This window comes from Phalacrocorax aristotelis, chromosome 3 (assembly GCF_949628215.1).
Source record: "Phalacrocorax aristotelis chromosome 3, bGulAri2.1, whole genome shotgun sequence".
NCBI classification, from domain to species: domain Eukaryota; kingdom Metazoa; phylum Chordata; class Aves; order Suliformes; family Phalacrocoracidae; genus Phalacrocorax; species Phalacrocorax aristotelis.
In genome coordinates, this window is record NC_134278.1 from 55085000 (window position 1) to 55101539 (window position 16540).

Here is a 16540-nt window from a genome sequence, read left to right on the forward strand (position 1 = left end):
AACACAACCCACACTAATTCTGTGTTTCTACAAAAGTAAATTGATTACTTCTTAGACTGTTCCCACACTCCAAAACCACCATTTAGTGTATTTGTAAAGCTTTGTCATCATCCTGATTTCACAGGTTAAAAAGCATTAAACAAAATCAAAATCAATCATTTCAATCAAATCTTCAGCTTCCCATTGGGTTTGCATTCTACTTGGGATCCCCTCCAACTCCTCCATCACCTGCTTGAAGTGTGTTGCCCCCATGTGGGTACAACCTTTGTACTGAGGTCTCAACAGTCCCAAACACAACCCTGCAACCCTCTCATCCCCATCCCATCTTACACTCTATGTTCATGCTAAAAGGGCCCCAGAAAGGCACCATCTCTTTACTAGCACTTTATGTTGCTTCATACTTATCACTGTAAATGCCAGTCCATCTGCAGCACAGACCAGGCATTCTCCATTTGAGATGTCTTTCTAAAGGGCAACACATTGCCCCTTATTGAGTTGTATTTTACTTCGTTCAGATTCTCTACCCAGTCAAGAGAGTGTTTTTTCTTCTAGCTCCCACTCCTTGTTCACACTTCTCACCAAGCTGGTGTCATACCAGCCTTAATAAGCATTCCCTCTGGATCATCTTTGATGGCACTAATGAAAAACTGGATAGAACAAGACTCCTGTGAAAGCCTGTATTTTAAATAGGTCTGTACTGTGTTCCTTACTGGTGTGATTATTCTGCTTTCTTTAAAGCAAGTCTTTGCTACACAGCGGTTTTTAGTGCAAACATGTCCTTAGCCACCATGCTGGAAGAAAGGATTCAAGTACTTAACTCATTCTTCAGCTTTAGGGAACATGAAAAAATTACACCTGGACTGATAAGTTTGTGTATCTACATTGTATCTCTTAGCACTATGTGGACATAGTAATCATTGAAATTGTTACTTTTTGTAGTGATCTGATAACATTTAACTTACCTCAGATGCTCTGGTGAATGTCTTGTTCTGCCAAGAAGCAAATTAATAAAATGTAGGATCAGCATAAATATAATCACAGAGTATTTCAAACAGTTAATATAAATTAATTAGTAGTTTTTTACAGTGAACATACACTACAAAACCTTATCACAGGCAAATACTGAAAGAAGGAAAACCAACACTTGAAAAACCAGAAAGTCAACACCAAAGTGATGCCAAGGATGAATAAGCTTCAGGTGCTCAAGAGGTCCAGAAAAAAAAGCAGTTTAAAAACTATCATGGCAGTTGTCCCAGACCAGTGCTAATTCTTATCCATCTGGTTTAGTAAAAGTAAGAAATCAATCCAGTGAAGACCATGTGCTTCATTTACGTCTGCATACAACTCAGACAGGGCCCAGTACAGTAAAATCCTGAAAAGGACTAGTTCTTTCCCACTGCCTGAAAATCTGGGTTGGTGGTGGAGCTTAATGAACTCTAGCATATCCCCACATTTGGTCAAACACAATGAAAACTTTTTATATTACACGTAACTCCCATAGCAAGAATTATTATCTTCCCAAAAGAGAATTTATAAATGTACTGAGAGAAAATATGGACATTACATCTTTTCATAGAAACACTGCTCTGGTAAGGTTTTCCACATCTGCCATTGGATAAGGTACTTGATGGACTGGAGACAAATGCTATAGAGCCAAGGCTAAGGCAATACTCACACATTTCAGTGGGCAATTGATTTGCACCATTGCATCCCAAAACTGACATCCCTGTGTGCACTGCAAAGACAGAGTGTGGCTTTAAAAAGGACTTTGAAACCACAGTTATAAAAAGGAGGGATACTCCAGCACTAAGGGTGAGGACAATAGTTCAATTTCCAGCTGCAGTAAAACATTCTGCATGACCAAGTCCCTTAGCTCCTTTGTGCCCTGGTTCCTTAGCAATAAAATAGGCATTTACAGCCCTTAAACTCTGTAACAAAAATATCAAATATACCAAAGATTATAGGTACTCAGATACTACAGTAAGGAAGTTATGTTGTATAGTTCCCTTCTCAATGTAAAATCAAATATAGAGCAGAAGAAAAAATAAACCATGCTTATTCTGTCCCATCCACTTCTTAATGGTCATGTACATTTTTCTTTCTAAAGGGAAGCTGGAAAGGAACAACTTTGGAAGCAGGAGACTGATGTCAAGCATTACAAAGCCTCATTAAAAAAAACAGTAAGGCTTGGTAACACTGAGAAAAGACACACAGTAACCTAAACAGGTGAGTCAACCTTGCTATGTATTGCCATGACAACATAGCCTTTTATGGTCCCAGCATCATAAATGACCCAGCTTCACCAAATACCAGGCGCTGAGAGGCTGCTTCCCACTAGTCTCTGGAAAATATTGATGACTGAATTCTCTCCCGCTCTTCAAGTATAGCTCCCAGATTGAATTGCATTTGAAATCTGACCTAGGAGAACATCAGCTAAAGTCCTCACAAGAATGCTGCTATGGAAAGCTCATGTTAAACTAAAGAGTCCCCATGATAGACACAACCATTTGAAGTCCTACAGAGCTCTAAATTTTCAAGAGTTGTAAGTTTTCTCCCATCAGAACACTGAGAAAAAATAAACTACTTAACTGTACAAAGGTAGGTGAGTAAAAAAGTTTTAATGATTTGCACTTTGGAGGGAACACTAGTTCCCTCACTAGTTCTCAAAAATGAGTGATTATGCACTTTGCAGTTCACAAATATGAACGTGACTCACAGCAGAGATCCACATCCTTTACACATTTTCTTTAAACAAAAAAAGATAATTGTGTATTTAATAATTTGAGCCAAATCTAAGCACACAACCTACTGACTTACGCCAGACAGGCAACAGTGCACATTTGCGTGAAGGCTTTGATGATATGATCATTGTACCTATTTTGTTCAAATAGCAGTAACATTAAATGCCAGTAATTAACAAAGTAAACCATTACTCACTGCTCCAGTGATGTCACTAACATTGCAGAGGTTACTAATTCCAAGTTCTCCTTCCTATAAGAGAAGTACATACATTTTTACAAAGAGTCAAAATATTTCCCGAAAATTCTTTGATTAAAATTATTACAGCAATGGTTTCTTGTAAAACAAATTTTCTGTGACTAATGCTTCCTCCTTTGAAGAAATTTATTGTTGACACACCGGTAGCTTCTCATTTGAGACTAATTTCAGAGCACCATCAAACAAAGACATTGGCAGAATCAGTCGGTCTTAATTAAATTATCTCAGGTATGAATTTGGCTCTTATCTCCTGATTCTGGTTCACTGAGTCAATAACAAATGCTTCATAAATATGTTGGGCATAGATGACAAAGCCAAGAGGTTTCGACCTCTTGGGAGCAGAAAAACCTTCCTCAACTAAATGACTTTTGTCTGGCCTCCTTTTGAAGGGGTTTTACACAGCCATATGGTAACCAGCCTTCCTCTTCTCCCGAAAGTGCTCTCGAGCTAAGGTGTCTGGTTTTTTCGCACCATTTGAAGCGTGCAAACCAGTCACTGCCTGTGAAGTGCAAATGCTCTGAAGATGTATCTAACAACCCTAGAGAAGCTGAATATTAGGTCTTAAGTTTTGTCCTGCAAACAGGTAAGAGCACCCTTAATAAAACAACTCTCAGGAAGAAATTTTCAGCACACTGGGCACACCGTGACAACAGTAAGAATCAAAGGTGTCACAAAGCAAACATTAATACACTAAGTAGACTGGAGGCAAAAAAATAAGATTTACAGCTCTCAGACTCCAAGATTATATTTTTCTTATCTGAATCCCTTACACAATATGTCCACTGAACATAAATGTGATTTTCCAGTCTTTCAAAGCTGAGAGGAAGAGCAACTTATTTCTTATACTGAATTAATTTCAGCTTAAATCAAAGGATCCCCATTAAAGTTATCATTGCATGATAGGTTTCCATCAGGGAAGGCAATTAACTCTTTCACTGGTGCAAGAGTTAGAAATAGTTTTAAACAAACTGCCAGAGAAATGTATGAAATAAAATGGAGCAGGTGACAGTCCTCTGCAGCAGGTTTCCACAGTTAGTTAGCCCCAAGGCACAAAATGTCCTTTCTACAGAGCAAAGGTACATGGTCTTCTAAACAGCATCAACATTTCAGGCAAATAGAAACAAGAAGGTAACTTCTGAAAGCCTCATGCAGAATTATTGTTTGGAATTGAGAGGTTTTGCTTATCTTTGTCATGCATCAGCAGAAGGAAAAATAATAAAATTCACTCGACTACTCAAAGGAACACTAAGAAAGTATAAGATTAAGGATCCAACCACTTTAATACTTAAAGAGATAGCCACAATTTAAAGCATAAGTGACTCAAAAAAGGTGAACTAATTCAGGATAATTGTGCGAGCCACAGATTCTCAGACAATTTCTTGTGAATTTACAGTTTTCCTAGGTTTATTTAAGAAAAGTCATAGACTAGACAGAAACGGGTAAGTAAAGTGAATAAATAGAAAGAACAAAGGTTTCTTTCCTCCACCCTCCAGGGTCTTTAGTGTTTTTAGTAATTTCAGGAGCTGTTGGAACATAAGTATATAAAGAAAGTACGAAGAATTCCCAAACAATCTGGTTAATAGGATTTCTTCCCTACCAGGTTCCACAAATTCAAATTTTAAACATTAGTTCTCAAACTCTGCTTTTACTCAGATACAGTCTTTAAAATAATTTTGAAAAAGCTGATACATAATAGAAAATTCTTACAGCAACCATCTATATTTCAAAAGATTAAGTACAGTTTCTCAAAATTTACCAGGTCACTTGTACATAAGTTTTGACAGTTTTTTGAGAAAGTACAATACACTGCAGAAATCCATACAGCGTAAAAAGCAGCAAGTCTGTTTAGTGGGAGATCCCACAGGCAAGTGTTCCTCATAACTTAAACAATTTAATCTGTCAGTGTGATTCTTTCGTTGACTTGGCCATACGAGCTCCTTTTAGCCTAGATGACGGAGACGCGACTGTGAAATTTCTGCATTTCTGTTTATTAAATATTTTTTAAATCCTTGTTTACACTCTGATCCTTCAACAACTTTTCAGCTTCCTGGAGCATTTTTCTTGAAATTACGCAACCTCTATCTCATAGTTTCTTATTAAACCACTGAAACAAAAAAGTTGACCAATGAAAGTCAGGGTATCTCCTTACATAAATATCATTAATGTAAAGAGGAAATTAAGTGCAGCGCTCTTAATCAGGCACTCCAAGCAACATGGAAACAAGGAAAGAGTGAGAAAAAACTGGCCTAATCTTAATTTCTACTACAATTAAGCTATTTCTAAATATTTTCAAGTGGATGCAACTAAGAAAATTTGTTTGTGATGATGAATAACCTTGTTAGAACACTACAGTTCATATCAGTCAGTACAAAAATGTTAATTAATTCCCTGTTTTAATGACTGTTTCCAAATGTTCCATTTCCACACCAAAATACCACTCAAAACAGACACCTATCTGCCTTCTGATGCAACGTGGACACAAACTAACCAGACCCAATCTGCTTGGGGGTCTCTGTGTGAATGGGCATGATTATACTAGTAAGTTTGTGCCCATATCATGGAATAAAATTGAAGGTGATTGATAGATAAATCTTGTATCTGATTTAAAGAGAGGTGAAGGGTCCTACATAAAGTTGGAGATTCACATTACAGAGGTAAGTGGGAATTCAAGCTTAAGTTACATCCAGCTGCCAGTCTGTGGCACGTGTCTGTTGTACCAGCAGAGCTATCCACAGGGTCATTCTGTGGACTGCAGTAGGAAATCAATCCAGCTTACATGTATGTATGTATATATAAACAAATACTATGTCATTTTTGTGCATGTGTATTATGCATTATAAATAAAATGTGTTATTTTATAAATAACAATGACACATCCTGTCATTGCTGCTTAAAGAGGGGACCTGCTTTCCCACCACACCTTCCCAAGCCCCACTCACTTGCCAGGCAAACATTCCTGCATGTGATAAATCAGGCTGAGAATCTGGTCAACACTAACCCAGCGACAACAGAAGTGAATTGGTTAGCATTAACCTGATGTTGTTTTCTCTGATTCAGGCTGCAGCACAGCCCCATGCGCTGCTGTGCCCATGCACGGTAAGTGAATGGAGCTAAAAGCACCAAGGCAGGAGGAAAGGATAAGCCAGGCTGCAGAGAGCCGGTAGGTATTCCCAAGCACATGGCTCAAAGGTGGTCGGAGGAAGGAAAGGCTTTGTGGAACAGGCACCTTCTTTTTCTTCCACTTGTCCTGGGAAGAATTTGGGGCTTTCCTTGTGCATTATCTCAGCTTCCTCACCACTACTCAAGGGAATGGGGGTTCCTGGAAGAGAGTAAGACTCATCAAAGGTAAGCTTAGCTTTCAACTAAGGGCTTTCATCCTCACAGGTGAGGGGGAGTTACTGCCCCATTTGCTTGTCACTTCTCCACTCCAGAAGGATGCTGCCCCCTCTCCAGCCCACCAGCAAAGCTCCTTAAGAGGGAAGCCCTCAGCTCCAGTCAAAATAAGCCAGTTTAGTCTGACTGCTTAAATAGTAGCTCCTTGCTAATCCAGCTCATCTTGGCTGAAGAAGCTTCGTCAGAGCTCATATAAGCAGCAAAACTGAAGAAGAAACTGGTGACAGGGAGACATAGGCTGCAGTTTCTTCCTGAGGCAGAGCACTTTGTACTTTGGTTAGATCTTTAGGAGATTTAGGACCTTCAGGATTTGGTCTCTAGGGCCAGTAGGTCTATACCAATAAATTAAATGTACCCACACCCATACCTGAGCAGGTGGCATGGGATAACCCACATCCACACTTCAAAAATCACTCATACTCCAAGGGAGGAGAGCCACAACTGAAACACCTATGGGGAATGGCTCCTAGCTTTTACTGTATCCCAAACTGTTCCTGGATATTATTTGGGCTAGTGCTGATGTGGGCCAAAACCAGCCAGGGACAACTCAGACAGTTTAACAGTTGACCTATGTAGTCACTCAGGATTAAGAATGCTGCCTTACATGGTTTTAAATTACTAGCTTAGATGTAGCCCAGGTAAACAAATATGTCTAAATTCAACCTCTTAAAAATTCTTTTTATTGCATTTAACTATTCAACACTTTTTTAGTTTGGGGGTTTTATAGGAACTAATTGATTGTTAGGCTATCTTGGGTCTTGTTTGGGGATGTATAGGGAGAAGCAGTGGGAGGGGAGAAGGAGGAATCAAGTCAAGAACCTGGTAAGGAATGTAATCAAGGTGCATCTGAAAGCCTGAAGAAGAGGTTGGCAGCCATTTAAAAATGTTGGCGTTTGGCTCTTAGGGCAAGGAAATTTGGTTACTATCAAACACACATAACTAAACCTTTCTTTATAACGGGAAAGATTCACCATTACTGATGCTGATAATTCTTGTAGGTGAGTATTTTCACACTCATATATGTGTAGTACATTCATACCTTGTACAAATGGACTTTAACCACTACAGCAATACAGATAGTTAATAAAATAATAACATTAAAGACATTCTTCAAATGAACAACTAGTTTCATGACACAGAAATTTTTCTGACTTCCAACACTGTTTTCCACCAGGTGTCACTGTAACATCCCATAAACCAGGGCCTTCAAAGGAAAAAAGCACTGAAATGTTGTTTATGTTCTTCTAAAACATTAGCCGAACAAATACTAGAATTCACCTGAGTCTTTGGATTTTTCACCTCAATTTCAGGAATTCTTCAGGAAGAGAGTATTTAGGGGCTTTAAAAACTGAACTTTAAAAGGAGGGGCTGTAAAATCTGTAAATGATGGAACATCTTTTAAGTGCATCTCTTCTGTAAAATTGCATCCTGGCACAGAACTAGGGAGCCAAATTATGTGAGATATCATTAATAAATCTTGTCCTTTATATTACAGATTTACTTACAGAATATTTCTTTCATCCCAAAGATCAGCACAGGGAGAGGATCTGCAATGGACAAGACTGGGAATGAGGAAAAAAAAATAGCAGCACAATGAGTAACAGAGAAAAGCAAACTGTATTACAATTCCCCACCTGAACAGCAGTATATATTAGAGCACCTCAGAAACTACAGATTCATCTTTCAAACTCCTTTGAGAGCAATAGAAATATATACAGACAAATGATCAGCCCTGATAGTAATGAATATGGGCTATCATATCTTGAGGAGAAAAATGCATATTATTACTGCCAGTAAAGCAAGTAACATCTTCTTTATACCTGAAATTATCATGATACGCAAAGATAAATCTTTCCTGTTTGTGAACATGCACGTGATTGGGCGTATGTATACATGACTGGTATCATATAAGCAGAATAATGATGTAAGACACAGAGCTTTAGGTCTCCACTGCACTTACAGCAGAAGGCTGAAATTGTCAGCTCAAGGCAGGCTGGCAGCCTCCTCTACCATACACCCCAGCGCACAGACACAAGGTGTTACCCCTACAGCCAGAGCTATCAGTTGGGAAGCATCTCCTGTGCTGCCAAAGATACAGCTCAACATATTAACATAAACTGATGCCAGCTTCAGGTTATTTTAATGTTTCAGAGCAAAAGCTCTCAAATTTCAGGGCAGCCCCTGGCTGACCCAGTCCCAGAGCCATGCCATCATCCGTGCCCCAGTGGCAGCAACCTCCATCAAAAAGGTTGTCCAAGCAGCTCAAGATAATACCCATGCAATTTAATTTTAATCTGCTCCCGCGTGCAAGTCAGACACCCAAAAATCTCATCAAATTAAACATTTGACCATGTGCCACCATTTAAACACATCAGCACATAGTTTCACAAAACAACAGCACAGGACAGCAACTGGAAGGATGGCAAAAACAGAAAAGGGAATTCCTGAGGAAGGCCCTAAATGTCTATGTTTAATCTGGGCTGCTTGCATCCTGTTACAGAGCACTAAAACTTCCTTCAAGTCAGACCTCATTCATGAGTCCTATCTTGATGAGGGGGAAAGTTGGGAGAGGTGAGAAAGGAGAAACTGTCAATGCCACAGCCAGCCTACAGGGCAGAGCAATGAAAAGGAAAATCTCAGCTTTTACTCCTCAGTTTCTAATCCCTTTGTCTTGTGAGGGTAGCCTTGAAAAGATGTGAAGCACTCACCAGTGGCGACCGATTTTCATTCTTTTCCAGAGATTACAAATTATTCTCATTTTCCCTCCAGCAACGGGTCCTCATTAACTTTTGAATTTCTCAGCAAAGTGAACAAGGACCCTAAGGGCAAAAAAGTTTCCCTGCACTACCCCTGCTTCCCTCTCCTTTCATTTGTTAGTGCAACTGCTAGGGCAGCTGTTTGTCTGGCAATAACAGCCAGTCGGTCAGGGAACGCTTTGCACAAACAGGGAAGATTGTACAGAGGAACCCCCTGGAGTCTGGCTCAAGATTTATATCTATCTCTGCAGATTAGAGAAGTGGGGTTGGGGAGGGGGGAGAAGCAGACTGTTAAACTGAATCAAATTGGAAAGACAGTCATGCGTGAGATACTTAGTTAAACCAGTCAGGAGACAGGGATTTGTTTCTATTGATCTGCAGTAATGATGACTGGAGAAATGTCTCATTAAAAGGTGTACAATGATGGACTTCAGACTAGGCAAATTTGAGCTGTGGAGATTAACAATGGCAAGACATGTGAAAGAAAATATAAGGAATGCTAAAGGGCAACAAGGATCTATAAATATGCTGCTAAAAAATTCAAATCTGAAAAAAAAAAACTATATCAGGGCTTACTAAACTACATTTGTGTAATGATCCTATATGACATCAGGGGAGAAAGAGAGCTAGCACAAGGTGACAAAAACCTTGCTGTTAAGTAGATAAAGCTTGCACTGCTTTTTGTGTTGCTTCAAAGAGGATAGGTTGGCAAGGTATTCACAAAGCTCTTTACTGATTTGTTCAATTGTATTTAGGTATCTTCTGATTATTACTGATCAAATGTGCAGTCTGAAATTTGAAGAAAACTAGATTTCAACATACACACATAATAGACAGGGCAACAGTATAAGTGTAAAATGGCCCGATGCAGCATGTCTGAAGAAGACTGCATGGAAAAGATTTGCAAAGATTTTTAGAGGGGAACAGAAGGAAAGAAGATTGCATACTGCAGAGGGAGTTACTTATTGCTCTGAGAATGTAGATCACTGTATAAGAAGATATATAAAGCCAAGATTAAGAGAAAAAGAGAAAAAAGAGCAGAAGCAGTAGTGTAGATTACATGATCTTTGTAGAAATCTTCAGAACAGTCAGATGCTAAGCCTGCATAAACATCTCCTGTAAAAGGCTTTACCTCTAACACCTCCTGGTTTCCATGGTATTCCAAAATACCTGAACGTTTAATCTCCTAGTAGTTTCATAAAAAGAAATTGCTCATCCACCAGTCCAGAAAAGTCCAGAAAAGTGCATCTGCACGGAGTTTGTGACATCCAGAGAAGCAACAGTGCCCACCATGCGGGGCAGGAGTTAGCAGTGGCTAGATTCGACCATTTCAATCACCTGCTTGTGACAGTGTGTTGCTGGAGAGCTGTTTGGGTGCACTGCTCACCAGCCTTTTGGTAAATAGCTAGAGTTTCAGTCCCTCTCCCCCAAAAGTTCCTCTCCTCCTCCCCTTGGTGGAGCAGTACCCCCAGGTACTGGCACTGCCTCTGGTCCACAGGAAAAGGTAGCTCCACTTCTCCACACAAGCAAGAGCAAAGCCACTCATAGTAGAAAAAAAAGACCTTTTAAACAAGTTCTCTAAAATGTTTTTGAGCCTCCAGCTGGCAAACACAGGCTTGTTGCAAACAGCTGGAGATACATCTGATCCCTTTTTGTTTGAGGGACAGGAAAATGTCCCCTGGGAAGACCAGATCATGGGACTACTGACACGAGAAACCCTGAGGATGGTAACCCAGCACATCACTTCCACCTCTGTGGGAAAGCCAACATTTTGTCTCGACTCGCTAGCATGTGCCAGCAGTGCAGGCAGCCCAGCTCACTCTTAAGATTTTATCCTCTAAGGGTTTCAAACCCATTTGGAGCATCAACAGCCGCCATGATTTAAGTCGTGGCCTTTTCACAGGAGGCACTGGTCACCCTGCTGGGCAGAGGGGAAGGCCTGAGTGCACCTCCACAGATCAACCCTGCTGAGAGGCGGCTGGTGCTGAGCCCTCCCACCATGCACCTGCTCCCTGGCTCTGGGGACACCCGGGGCTTGGTCCCGTTGCCTCAGCACAGGTCCCTTGTGACACCCGTGCTGCTTTAGGGTATCCCAGAGGTTCACACTGGGCTGGCAGTGTCTGGGTGCCACAGCCGGGGCCCCCCAGGGCAGGGGGTGGCAGGGCCTGTCCTGCCCCCAGCCAGGCACAGGGCAGCCGGGGACACCAGGGCAGCCCCAGCCCCAGGCATCGGGCACCTCCCTGGGGATGGGGACTGGCCGAGGCCAGGCTGGGACGTGGGCCCGTGGCTCAGTGGGGCCTGCCGGCAGGTGGGGTTGGGCTGCGGCAGCTGGGGACCGGCCCTGCTGTGGCATTGCTGGGGCACAGACTGATGATCCCAGGGGTCTGACATGGGGTCCTGGGCCGTGGACAGAGGGTGAGCCCCTTGGGGCTGGGCAGGGACAGCCAGGGCCCCCTCAAATCCCAGGCAGGCAGGTGTTACCCCAGAGCAATGGAGAGCCCTGCCCTTCTGGAGCAGTGGCTGGGAAGCAGGGGGATCATCCAAGCATCTCAAAAGGCAGGAGGTGCCTCTGTTTAGGCCTCTGAACCAAGCCTGACATCTCCATTGACTGCAACAGCAGCACCTTCATTTAGACGTATTGATTTTAAATTAATCACAATGCTTTAAAACAGCCTAAGTATTATCTGTTCCCAGCTGTGTGCACACTGCCCCTCATTCTGGCACTGACATGCTGTCAGACCCACAGCAAAGTGGTTGTTCTGGTGTCAAACCACCTTTTCCTTTCCTCAGCTGAGAAATTTTCCTGACAGCTGAGGGAAGTTTCCTTCCTGGGGAAGTTTTCTTCACTGAGAAGTCAGGCAGACGCCAGAGCAAGGAGAGGGACAGGCACACAGAGCTACACCTGAACACGAACGGTGAGGGTACGCACCAAGGCTGAGAGGATTTATCGCTCTGTCAAAGACAGCAGCCCTGACATCTTACCCAACCCCTCCCTTTCCCTCCCACCATGTTCCCAGATCTCAGTTCCCCCTGCCCTAGTGGTGTGGTCATTCTCCCTTGAACCAGCTCTGGTGCTTTTTGATCCCCTACTGAGCTAATTCAGGTCCCAGACAGCAGAAAACCATTCACCTTGTTGTCAATGAAATGTTCTGCTGGCTCAGCAAGTTGAACTGGCTTAACAACATCAGGTGAGCATCAGGAAGAGGGGATGTAAGGCCAAGAAAGGGACCTTTTGGCCAGGCTGGTTTGAACCCTCATTCTAACAGCTGCTATTGTTAACTAAATTTAGGTCTGAGGATACATCATTTTCCCTTAATAGAGAGAAGCCTGGGGTTCCGGGTCTGCTGCTCATGATGTGTTTGAAAGTGATCTTGTACAATAGAGCAGTGACCTCTCTCTGCATTATGATAATGCAAATAGTAAGAGTTGACCTGTAATGGCGAGCACATCTGGACTCCCAAAAGGTTTGCAAGACAATTACAAACTTAAGCTGTAATGACAAATACTACCTCAAGGTAAAGCAGGGTAAGAGAGTAGAAGCATTAAACAAGTGATGACATACTAGTTCATATGTTTATGCTCCCAAGATTAAAGATATAAATTAGCTTATGAAAAGTATATTATTTTTTCAGTACTGCCGTGGTGGGTTGACCTTGGCTGAATGCCAGGTGCCACCAAGCCGCTCTATCACCCCCCCTCCTCAGCAGGATGGTGGGGCAGGGAGAAAATAAGATGGAAAAAAACCCCTCGTGGTTCAAGATAAAGGCAGTTTAATAAAAGCAAAAGCAAAGGCTGTACGTAGAAGCAAAAACAAAACAAAGATTTTATTCTCTACTTCCCATCAGCAGGCGATGTCCTGCCACTTCCCGGGAAGCAGGGCTTCAGTACGTGCAGCAGTTGCTCCAGAAGACAAATGTTGCAGATAATGAATGCTCCCCTTCCTCCTCCTTTCTCTTAGCTTTTATTGCTGAGCAGACATCATACGGTATGGAATATCCCTTTGGTCAGTTTGGGTCAGCTCTCCTGGCTGTGTCCCCTCCCAAGATCTTGCCCACCCCAAGCCTACTGGTGAGGGGGGAGAATGCTGGGGAGACAGCCTTGATGCTGTGAGAGCACTGCTCAGCAGTAGCCAAAACACTGGTGTGTTATCAACACCTTTCTAGCTACCGATACATAGCACAGCACTACGAAGGCTGCTTAGGGGAAAATTAACTCCATCTCAGCCAGACCCAATACAATTACTTTTATGCACAAACAAAAGCATACATGCAAACACCCCTCTTCTAATGCTGAAAGGAGTCAGTGGAGCTCAAAGAAGACAGGAATGCAGTAGAAAATCTCTAGATCAAAATAGATGTAACAATTACTTATGTTAAAACAACTGGTACTGTAATAACTATTTTTGAGAAGAGGCTTCTGTATTTTCTTCTTCTTCCAGCAATTTTTGGGATATGGGCTAAATTACACACCAGAGAAAGTCTGTCCTGTGAAAAAGGCTAATGTGCCCTTTTGCAGTAATCCACAGCAGAGACTGCATCCTTCAACCCCTGCAGACACTCGTGTTCACAGTCCAGTATACTGGTGGATACCCATCCTAATAGCAATTTAAGTGAAGGTTGAACAGCAGAGGTGCAGGCACACACTCTCTTCTGCTGCTCTGCAAGCTGCAGAAGTTGAGCAGAGCAGAGAGCTATAGGTACAGCAGTATCTTGAAACACTACAGCAAGATCCATCAAAACGTGGAAAGTAAGGGCCCCAAGGAGCACTCAGCACTGCTGTCAGAACAGGCTCCCTCGGTAACTACAAGGTGCTTTAGATTTGGCCCAAGAACTAAGCCGAAGGCAGAGACTCTGCCCAAGCAGGACTGCTAAGTAGCAATGCTTCCTTTGGCAGAGTTTCCAGGTCCAGAAAGAATGCCCAGGCACATACACTTTAATGACTGTATGCCAATCAAAATAGCTTGTTGCTTTTTTGCACATGGTTTTCAGATAAAGACAATACATATGAGAAATTGTCTATATGTGTATTTCTATAAGACCAGTAAAACAAAATAGCTATAAATATTTCTCTTGTGTAGCAACAAGTTAGCCTTCACTTGGTAGAATGGCTGTCTGCAAATGTTATCACTATTTTCTGACTATGGCATCTCTGTCATGTTGTGTTTTTAATTTTGCTTCAGTGTTTGCTATTTTATTGCATTAATGTAATTCCACAGATCAAAACAACAACAACAACAACAACCACCAACCCCAAACCCTGGAACACTAACACAGAGCAAGGAACATCAATAAAAAATATTGGGTTTAAGATGTGAGGAAGTAAGTGAAGGTTCATGGTCCACCACAGCCAGCCTCTGCAACCAGAGGAAGCCAGTGTGGGATGACCTACATGTGCTCCAACAGTGGTTTGTAACTGAGAGGAGGCTGAAGAGCAGCCGGGCTCCCTGCTTCTGCTTGTTTAGAAGAGGTTGAACTGGCAAAATGAGAAGCCATAATTCACCACCTTGCCAGCAGTAGGAGTGGATAATGTGACTCAGGATATATGATGATTATTTTTCAATGGCTTTGCCTCTCTAGGTCCCTACTAGTGAGGGCATATTGGTGGGAGTGTGGGAGTGTGGGAGAAGGACCAGATAATGCCACGAGAATGAATCAAAATCCATTTGATCTCTCTCTTTTCCAAGTAAAAGCTACAAGGTTAGTCAGAAAACAGATCAACAGTGTTAACACGAATCCTGATGATTGATTAATATACCATGCTCATCTTTTTTGAAATAGTAGGTCAAATACCTAAAAATGCATAAATGGTACAGTATTCAAATGTAGACAGCAGAAGTCTGAGCCTAAAAGATTATGGTAACCCCTGAAAATGAGCTCAGTCCTCGTAATTGCCAGATGAGCAGGATGCTGTGTGAGAAAGACAGAAGCTGCAGGGACTTGGGTCCTCTCTAGAGACAAGAGGTATGTGTTTCTACCACAGGACTATAGCAGGTAATTATTACCATGGTTAGTTTTGCCCCAGTTTGAGCCAGCAGCAACACAGCCTTGGGTATGGCAGACTGCACCAGCACCGTGCTCACCGCTTGGGATTCTGGTTGTCCATCCTGCATCCCTTTGTGCTGCACTAAGTTGAGGCACCCTGAGCCCAGACACCCCATGGCATCTCCTCTGTGAAGCTGCCCATTCCTCTGGGCATAAGAGGAAGTGTGGCTGGGTAGTGGGGATTGTTGCAGGGACTTTGGCCACACACAGGTATTCTCTGCCAGTATCGGTCATGCCAGCTGAAGGTTTTCTTGCTCCTAGCTGCTCAGTGCTGTTCATCCACTGGAGGAATGTCTACAGATGAAGCCAGCTGGGTTCACTCAAACCTTTTAAGTTGCTGTGGAAAAAATATGTACGGAACAGGTAAGAAAACACATCTACTGCAGAGCCTTTAGAGTGGGAACTCAACATGCCCAGGCAGCAAGACCTACAAATGAAGAATAGGCAGCAGAGCTGCTCACCCAGTGAAAGCCTGGCCCCAGTCCTAATATCTGCCATCAGCACAGGCGAGCAGCCCACAGGAGGTGAATTCCCAGACTGAATCCACACAGGCAGTCAGCCCAACCCTGCCACCTTGCATCAAAGACACCACTATACTCAAGGCACATCACATCCGATTTTGGTGGACAAATGCCATACTGGACATAGAGGAAACAATTAAAATATAATCTGAATTTAAGTCCAGGCAGCAGAGCTAACTAGGACTCAACTACATATATCACATTTCAAAAATGGCCCTTAGGACCATTTGTGAATCCCAGGGCCAAGGGCAACCACCAGTATGCATGTCTAGCCTAACTAAGAATACACTATCTTTAATGAAAAGACACAGACAGGAGGATGCCAGAAGTTCTTACTTTGGGAAGGAATATTTGAGAAATGATACTGTCCACATAAACCTAACTTCAAGTGATAAAAATTCTCAATTATTCATCATTTATTATCTTGTGAGGAATGAATGTCTAAAACTAATTTGAGTGTTCACCAACCTGCTACGTTGTCTTTCTGTAATCCAGTTATCTTTGACAAGGAACCTAAGGTAGGCTTTAATTTTTTTTTTATTTCATACACATGCAGAATAATGCATTGAATACTGTAATTAAAGTATGAGAAAATATTCAAACTCTAGTCCATATTTTTTTGAAAGTATTTTTTAAAGACCCAAAGGTCTTTACAAAGAGAGATGACATTTGATCAGTTTTTTAATATTTAATAAATAGTCTGGCCTTAAAAGCAATTGACAGTGAACCCTCAAACTATATATACAGTTGTAATCCACAGCTGTGACAGTTATGAATTACAAGAATTTGACCTTGTAATTCATTGGTGTAATGCCCCAATGCTATGTGGAAA